Raw genomic sequence first — 9,070 nt, 5'->3', positions numbered from 1 at the left:
AATTCGCCCACGCAAAACACACCAATGCATGCATCTGCACACACTCTCTCACTCTTTTCTGTCTAACATACACACACCATCACCTAATTTAATCAATCTCAAACAATCAAATATAATCAATACGTCACACGTCTCACTGTGCCAACTTTATTATACACACGATCAGAGTTGGTTAGTATTTACTTAAAACTACACCAGTTTCTGTACATCTTTAGAGCAACACTACTCTTCTGTGTACTTTTAAAAGTCTGTACTTTAATATCTTCATTTTGAAACAGTTTTAAGAGCATTGCACACAATGCAGTCTGACACTTACAACAGCCACTAACAATAGTCTCTCTTGACTTTACATCTGTGGTAGTTATAGAGGGATTTTGAAAACATGCGCCAAATCATGCTGTTTCTGCCTATAAAAACATTGATGTACTGATAAATAAAAAGGAGGGTAAACTATTACCTCCAGTCATTAGGAAAACAGTTATATTTTCAGAAAAGCTTTGACTTCAACTTTTGTTTCTTTAAATGAACCTATCTTCGTAGAATTGGCATCAGTTTGATGCTACTTACAATGATGCACACTATGAATTTGCATCATACAGATTTATATTCAGGTGCGTTTCCGTTCGTCAACATCCCTGCTTAAAAGTAACTAAATATTTCAGCATTTTTAGTGAACAGTACCTTCACTTTTATTTTAATAAAACTCCCGACAAGTACCCGGACTTAAGTGTATTTACACTAAAGCTGCAAAAATATTTCACTCTTACTCTTTGCTCAAGATAGGAGTGTGCAGCAGACGCCAGTTGGTAAATATTTCATTGGCCTCTGTCACCTCTCATCTGCTCCATTCAACTCAACTGTATTTAAACCCTGACAGAGAGAGAGAGAGAGAGAGAGAGAGAGAGAGAGAGAGAGAGAGAGAGAGAGAGAGAGAGAGAGAGAGAGAGCTCTTCCCATTATAAGCTATTGCTGTAAATGCTGATGCGTTGCTGTTTTCCCATCAGGAGAGCGATGGGAAGATGGAAGAGGAGAAAGTGGCTTTGTGGATACAAGGATAACAAAGAGAGAACCTATTCACAAAAAGACACCTTCAGAATGGCTTCAACCAGTCATACAAATAGGCCTGAACACACAACTTGACCCATTTTGTTAAGAGATAAAGCCAAAAATCGATTCCCTAATTTATTTGATTAATAAGGATATCAATTAAATATTCGCGCGTTAATTTGAATATTTAAATACAGACGTTAGCCTACTCGCTATATTAGATGTATTGGGGGGGGGGGGGGATAAATGGATAATTCACATTTTAGACATGTAGGCTCGCAAATTGTGATTCAGGTAGAGGGAGCAGCGGCTCAGCTAATATTGACAGATGTAAATTCTCGTAGTCATAGCGGAATGCAGCGGCGGAAAGTGACTTTTTGCGGTATTTCTTGCCGTGGAAACCACGGTTTTGTGATTTTAACGCATTCTTGCATCATTCGGAGGTGCGGAGGCTTTAATTGGACCGACTGTGCGGTTGCCGAGGGCGGGAATAAGGGGCCGGGAGGCTGGATCCTTTGTCCCCCTGCAGACCCTTCCTCCTCCAGCATGACAGAAGCTGGAGTCGTGGCTGTAGCAGCATTTGTATCCCTTCCAAAACGTGTTTTTTCCCTGGCGGTGTGTAGCTTACTCGTTTTGTCCTCGGCGACCGTTAAGGAATTTATCGTGGGGAAATACTTCCACGCTTGATAAATGACAAGTAGACTAACGTATATCCTGACAACTTCCTTGTACAATCGATGGACGCTTGTGGTTTGAGATAACACCACAAACAAGCGTGATTTCCGTTCATTACGAGGCAGCCAAGTAGCCTAGGTTACTTTCAGTAGGGTACTTTAATTATTTGTAATGGCAAGAAATGTTCTAAGACGTTGTATTACCGTTAGCAAAGCCTGAGATAGGAAAACAATCAACAAAAAAATTAAATGTCAAATCGAGAAACACGTTTTTAAGGGGGGTAACACATTTTGGCAAAACACCGAACACGCCGCTGAACCAAAACATTCCTCCTCACCAATACCACATTATCCAAACACATCAGGCGTGCACACATAATAGCAACATCATGATTTAACCCCAATGAACGCAAACACCAGCACGAGTAAAGGCACAAACAAGCGAGGAAAGCCAATGCGAAGAGGCAGGTTTGGCAGAGGCAAACCCAAGCCTGACAAGAGGCTCCTGTAGTCTAGTTTATTCAAGCGTAGTAAACCCCAATGGTTGCCTATTATCCTTATAACGCGGGGAGCGAGCGACCTACCCGTTTTTCCTGCTCGTCCGCGTTCAGTTCCTCAGAAATAAGAGTGAGTCCACATGGTGTTTTTTCCTCAGCAGCCCCTCTGTGAGCTGGAACAACGGCTTTTCACTGGACCGTGGGCATCAGTCAGCGTGTGGCAGACAGGACTTGTCTCTGTTAGGATGAAACGCCTTTTCTCCTCCAGGAGCTGCATTGTTGACATTGGCTTCCTGACGTCATGCTGGCCCTCATTCACAACAACGGCCAAGCCCCCCTGCTTTTACGACGCAGCGGAGGCGTAGCTGGCCTTGGTGAATTACGCTCGCGCTACGACCACGCTTCAAAACTGCCATCACTACATCTGGGGGGGTGCAGATGTTTTCATGTCTCAGACCCCCAATGGCCCCGAAAACACAGATTTGATCAGATTTAGTCCCAGCGAGGACTATGGGAAGATTTTTAGTTGTTGATTTATTGAACTGTAGATTCGGTAGAATCTACAGTTCTACAGGTTATCTACAGGTAAAACCTAGGATTGCAATAATCGTCCTTAATTGGGATATTTTCCCCATTTCATTGTTTTTATTAAGAGAAGCAATATATGACAATACAGCAATTCACTTTCAATCACCACCCCTTCCTTCCCACAAAAATCACAAAAAAAAACAAAACAACAGAAACTAAGGAGGGGGGGATCAACATGCTTTGTATATGCAGTCTACATGAATTTGCCATGTGATAACATGTTTTCCACATGTGTACACATGTTTTATCATATGTAGCCTAATCATGTTATCACATGTTATAACATGTGGAGCACATGAAAATGTTCCAAAACCACACGGTTCCCATGTGCAAAGTACATGTGTTCTACATATTGTCCATGTGATGTGATTCACATGGGATTTTTCCACATGTGAAATTCATGTGGTTTTTCTGTAAGGGTTATGGGCCAGCATACATAGAGAACTCACTACATACATAAAAGTAGTTACTTAAAAACATATATAATTTGTATTATTGTTTCACCTCCAATCTGATAAATTTAATCTGGATTCTTAAACTGCTTCAACCTATATTAATGAGTTAAATCCCAAGTAAGTTAGTACTGGAGTCCACTGTTCAGTGAATTCTTGGAGTGGGTTACCAATCAAATAAGATAACATTTCCATAGGAAGAATATTCAATATTTTAAGATACTACTGAGGTAATGTTGTAGGTGTCTTAACCCTGCCAAAGAATATTAGAGAGGCGGGCTCTGTAAGCAAAAGCTGCTAAAAATGTATCTTTTCAGCTTAGCTTTTAAATAGCCTTCATTTTAACTGTTTAAATTGATTGTATTCTTTTATCTTTCTATTTTACTTGATTTGATTCTTTTAATTCAATGCATTTTGCTTCTTCTTTTCTATGAATTTTATGAAACATTTTCTTATATTTCTTAGGAATAGTATTATGCATGTCTAAACCTAGAATACAGTATGAAGGATCATTTGGCAATTGACATTTTAACACACATTGCATTTCTTTCCACACTTCTTTCCAAAACTGGGCGATTTTTGGACAAAACCAAAAAAGATGAAAATACCTTGACTGATGTTGCATGTGTTACAAAATGAAGAACAGAGGGGGTCATGTTTACATTGTATAATAGGAGTAACATGCAATTTGTGAATGATTTTAAATAGCGTTTCATGCGACAAATTTGAACAAGTTATTTTCTTTGCATTTAGTAAGCTAGTCTCCAAATCTCTTGCCCAGCTGGATCTGCTACAAGTAAAAAAAATAAAAAACATCATACACAAGACGCAATACTTTTTTCTTTCTTTTCTAGCAGTGGAAGCTTTCAAAAGTAACTTGTCGATTTGAGAGATATCTGTACCCATTCTGTATTCTGGAACAGACTGAACATAATGGGATATTTTTTAGTAATTAAGTTATAGTGACACTTAGCTATTCATCATTTTGCTGGAGGATCCCTGAAATCCTATCAAGGAACCCTGGAACCCCCTAAAAGACCCCTAGAACCCCCCTAAAGGACCCCTGTAACCCCCTAAAAGACCCATAGAAACCCCCTAAAGGACCCATGGAACCCCATCAAGGACCCCTAGAAATCCCCTCAACCACCCGTGGACCAAGGTCTGTTATGATAACCCTTGAGAAATAACACAGTAATGTTCCTATAATATTCCTATAGGGACTCAATGTGGTGCTCAATAGTGAGTTATGTTTTTTTTTTTTTTTTTATCTCTTATATCACTATAATATTCCTACAGGAATTTATGATGTGCCTGTGGTACTCAATAGTGAGGTTATAGTGACCCTATTGTACTTTATGGTATTTTTATCTCTTATGGTATCACAATAATATTCCTATTTAGACTTGAAACTGACCTTGTACTTGATGGTATTTTATTTCCTATGGTATCACTATAATATTCCTATAATAATCCTATTCATAGTATTCCCATGATGTCACATGCATTTCCTACCAATATGGCACTTTACAATACACACAGCTCATTGGCTGAGTTTGTCATTTGATTGTAATGATTGTTAATTTGATTGTTAATTTATTACCATCACCTGTTATTTTCCTGCCAAGATGGCCGTGTGGTGATGTAACAGAATACTATGAATAGGGACTACTCAAAAGTGACTTTATAGCGACCTTATTGTACTTCATGGTATTTTTCATTTATTCCGATGATATTATCCCCTATCAGGACTTTGTATGGTATCCTTCTAAAATGTATTATAGGATTACTATAGCTCTTTTTTCATAAAGGAAAGGATGTTTCATGTTCCAGCATAGGGATCATACTGTAGTTGCAGCCCACATAAAAATGACTGTTCCAATCACACCTTTACAAAATTCTCCCAATGTCATCTTATATGACAGAAGACTCTCAAGCACTATGTTTTATTTTCACCACAGAAGAATGACACAAACTGTCTGACATCGCATCCTTTGACAAATTTAGCGATTTAATTGTAGTGATTGTCTGACGGAGTGACACTGCACACAATGTATCTGTTCAATGACAGTTGTCTGTTATGATAAGAAGAGTGGGCTCTGTAATCTGGTAGCTACCCACACATGAAAAAAACAAAGCACTCAATGAGGAGTTAATCACTCCAAACTGTAAGACAAAGAAAGAGAAATGTGACCATATAAAGCATAATTAATGCTTGAATCAAAAGAGATTAATGAAATAGACAAACATGGCAACAAGGGCATCGGCCTGCTCAGTATTGGTAATCACTAAACATGTTTGCTGTGTGCTGAGGCTACTCCAAACCCAGGCTGAACAGGACAGCGTTAGGCACAATATGGTTTCTAATATGGAGTGTAATCCTGAGGGAGCTGGCAGAGCTATTACATTTTATCAGGTTGCCACAGACAGGCACTTCTTGGGCCTCATTTTGAGCGGCTGGATTCAGATCAGCCCACATTCTCAATGTCAAGATGTTATAAATAGCCATAACTGATTTGCACAGCTCCTCTGGCAGCTAAGATCAGCTCAGCGGGGGGACGCGATGTTCTTAGGGATGTATCCATGAGCGCTGTGATAGGGTTATCCAAAATGGGAAAGAAAAGACGAGCTGTTAGTCGTCTCCTCAAGGCACACCTTGGAGAGGCCAGCAAAGACTCATTTCATACGAATGGCAATGGGGAAAAAGTACATGTAAAAAATTGTAAATGTAGTTGATTTTGCCCTGACAGAGACGCTTGCTCTGAACTACATGGGACAATAAATGATGATCAAGTTGCCATCCTGAACCTTTTTCTCGCATTGCTATTAGCTTGAGATGAAGGGGACTGAGTTGGTATTGATGCCCCACGTTTCACCCAAGCATTCTTACAAGGGATGGGACGATATGCTTATCTCATGATGCAATACGATACGCGATATGCGGTTCACGATTCAATACAACCACAATACAATGTAATTAATAAAAGTTCAATGACAACAAAGTCAGACTGTGCAGAATTCTGCTAATTTCTGAGCCACAAATCTTTCTAGCGATGGCATTGGCTGCTAGAATGTAAACAACAATTTAAATATGTCATTACAAAGTGCAAATAATATCATTTGGATGGAGAGCTTGTGAAATTGTGATGGGCAAGCTGTCTCATTTGTGATTACTACAGCAGAATAAAATGGAGCAAATATCGCGATTCATCTTTCTGCCCTACGATACGTTTTGTCAAATTTTTGTATTGCGATATATTGACTTTTGATATATTGTCCCATACCTAGTTCTTACTGTATTTATTCTGTGTATGTTGTTTATGCTCCATTTTGTTATTAACATTTTATTTCTGTTTGCCCACTCTCAGCACTCATTGCAGCCTGACCATCCTGGAAGGATGCCCTTCCCAAGGTTTCTTCCATTTTTTTCCTAATGAGGTTTTCGTGGAAGTTCTCCCTTGTTCTCTGTGAGGGTCTAAGGTTTTGAAAAATGTTTACTGTATGGTTGAAGCTCCAGAACCTCACTCCAACTCATTTCACACTATCTTGCACAAAATTTGCTAAACTTATGAAAATCGTGACATGAGACGTATTTTCACTTTATTTAACCAGATTAGTCTTTTTGAACACAAGGCTCTTGTTGACAAGGAACACCCAGCCAGCGTAAAACCTGTTAACTGTAACTGTAGACATTAGCTAAAATCATACAAACATTTACAAAGAATTTAATCTAATTCAGAAGTCAGCACAGTGATAACTATGACAGGATTATTCCGCCCAAATGTCTGAACTTTTCGTTTGTTTTCCAAATTCCCTTCAAAGACATAGACTCTGACTCAAATCATCCTCCAGCGATTTCGCTCCTGAAAATGTCTGGTTTTAGATATGGTGATAGATATGAAATGAGAAAAGGGTATTATATAGTTTGAGCAAAACCTGGATTCTGTTTGTTTAAATAGGGTTATATTCTTTCACAATAACAATGCATTTCCACACATGTACATTGTAATGGTGCATGCTTGGAAAGCCTAGCATAACAAAATGAAGTCTGGACTAATGCTCATATATGGCTATTTCTTCATGTGTTCTTAACTGGTATGAACACCAGAGAAGGGAAGTGTTAGTTCATGTGTTACTACAATATGTTTTACATTTGTACAGGGGATTGTACATATCAGGGAAAATAATGCCAGTGTATCATTGGGTAAACATTTCCTTACATCTCAGGAGACATCATGACCTCAATCCTAGGAGGCCTTTTCCAAAGACGAGTCAGGAAAATGTGACATGAGGTGTGAACATCCATTTAAGGGACAACACCGACTTTTTGGCAAATATGCTCTTTGGGCAGCTAAATATTGTATGATAAAACGACTAGTAGTGGTTTCTTTGTATGTCTATTATTTAGTACGTTGCAGTGCAGAACATTTTTGAGATGATCAACACCAGTATGCAGCACAGTGAAGTAAATGCTGAACACACAGAGGTGAAACTGCGACCAATCCTCTCATCACACAATAGTCAACTGATCAAAGAAATTTGAAGGATTCTGATTCTGATATCTGAAGGATGCAGAAAGCCAAATTGAAGACTTTTTAAGAGCTTTTTAGTGCTACCTGGAATCAGACCAATTAACAACCAAAATAAACAAACAAATCGGGCAAAAGCAGCCTATTTCCTAGTGAAAGTTCTGAAACTATACATGGGGAGTATAAGAAAAAGGAAATTAACATAAGAAAGGCCAAGCTGCCATCATCTGACTGTTGTTTTGAATTTTAGCACTGAAATATCTCAGCTTTCAGAGTGACCCACTTTCTGTACAAACGGGTGTTGTTGGATTTTCAAAACAAAGCAAGGAAATAGTATTTATAATTATATATATATGCAAATTTGTCAACTTGTTGGCCTATTCTTAGAACCCCCAAAATCTTTTGCCTTTATAGTGTTGATCTTTTCGGGATATATTAAAGCAGATCTGGTGAAAGCAAAATATGTTTGTCATATATTAACCCTGTCCTGTGGGCATGCGTAATGTGATCATCTGGCAGTGTTAGTAATGTAATACAACATAAGAAAATAAAACCACCACTGCTGGTCCCATTCACATCTTTTGGTGAAACTGCACAATTCATGGCATTTGCCTTTTTTCTTTCTTTCCGATTCTGCCTCGAATGTAAACGATCTGCCAACACTTCTGATTTTATAGTTGTATCAAATTGAAACATAATTAAAAATATCCCTGCATTACATGGTGAAAAAATGAATACATTATAATACTTTTAAGCCCTTAAACTGAGATAATTTAAGATTTTTTCCAGATGGTTTAAGGACCCGAGGATATCCTGCAAAGAAGTCAGAGTATTTCTTCAGACAGAAGTACAGAAATGGAAATCTGGACTTGAAGTAGCAGAAGACACCTGCGATAATGAAGCAACCAATATGTTGACAAAGGCGGTGTAGATGATAAGCGAAGCCAGGCTGCGGGGTGGAGGGGAATGCTGAAACCCTGCCATCAACCCCTCTAATTTCCTCTCCTCCTTTGTGTTTTCTCTCCCTCCTTTTAAAAAGGCAGATTAAAGGCGACGTGGTGCTGAGTGACAGGCGGGCGGCGGCAGTGACGTGTGTGTTGTGGCATCGCGGCGGCGAGCCGGTGGGTGGGGGGAACCGGGTTCAAATTCAGTCCAAACGTAGCATTCCAGTTCTTTCACTCTCTCTACGTGTGTGTGTGTGTGTGTGTGTGTGTGTAAAATCAAATTACCACAGAGCAGATCAAACCGTTGTGGAAGAAGACAGTTGCATTCCTGGGATCTCCTAA

This window comes from Centroberyx gerrardi, chromosome 17 (genome assembly GCF_048128805.1).
Source record: "Centroberyx gerrardi isolate f3 chromosome 17, fCenGer3.hap1.cur.20231027, whole genome shotgun sequence".
NCBI classification, from domain to species: domain Eukaryota; kingdom Metazoa; phylum Chordata; class Actinopteri; order Beryciformes; family Berycidae; genus Centroberyx; species Centroberyx gerrardi.
The sequence above is the reverse complement of the archived record's forward strand: the minus strand, read 5'-3'. Positions refer to the sequence as shown.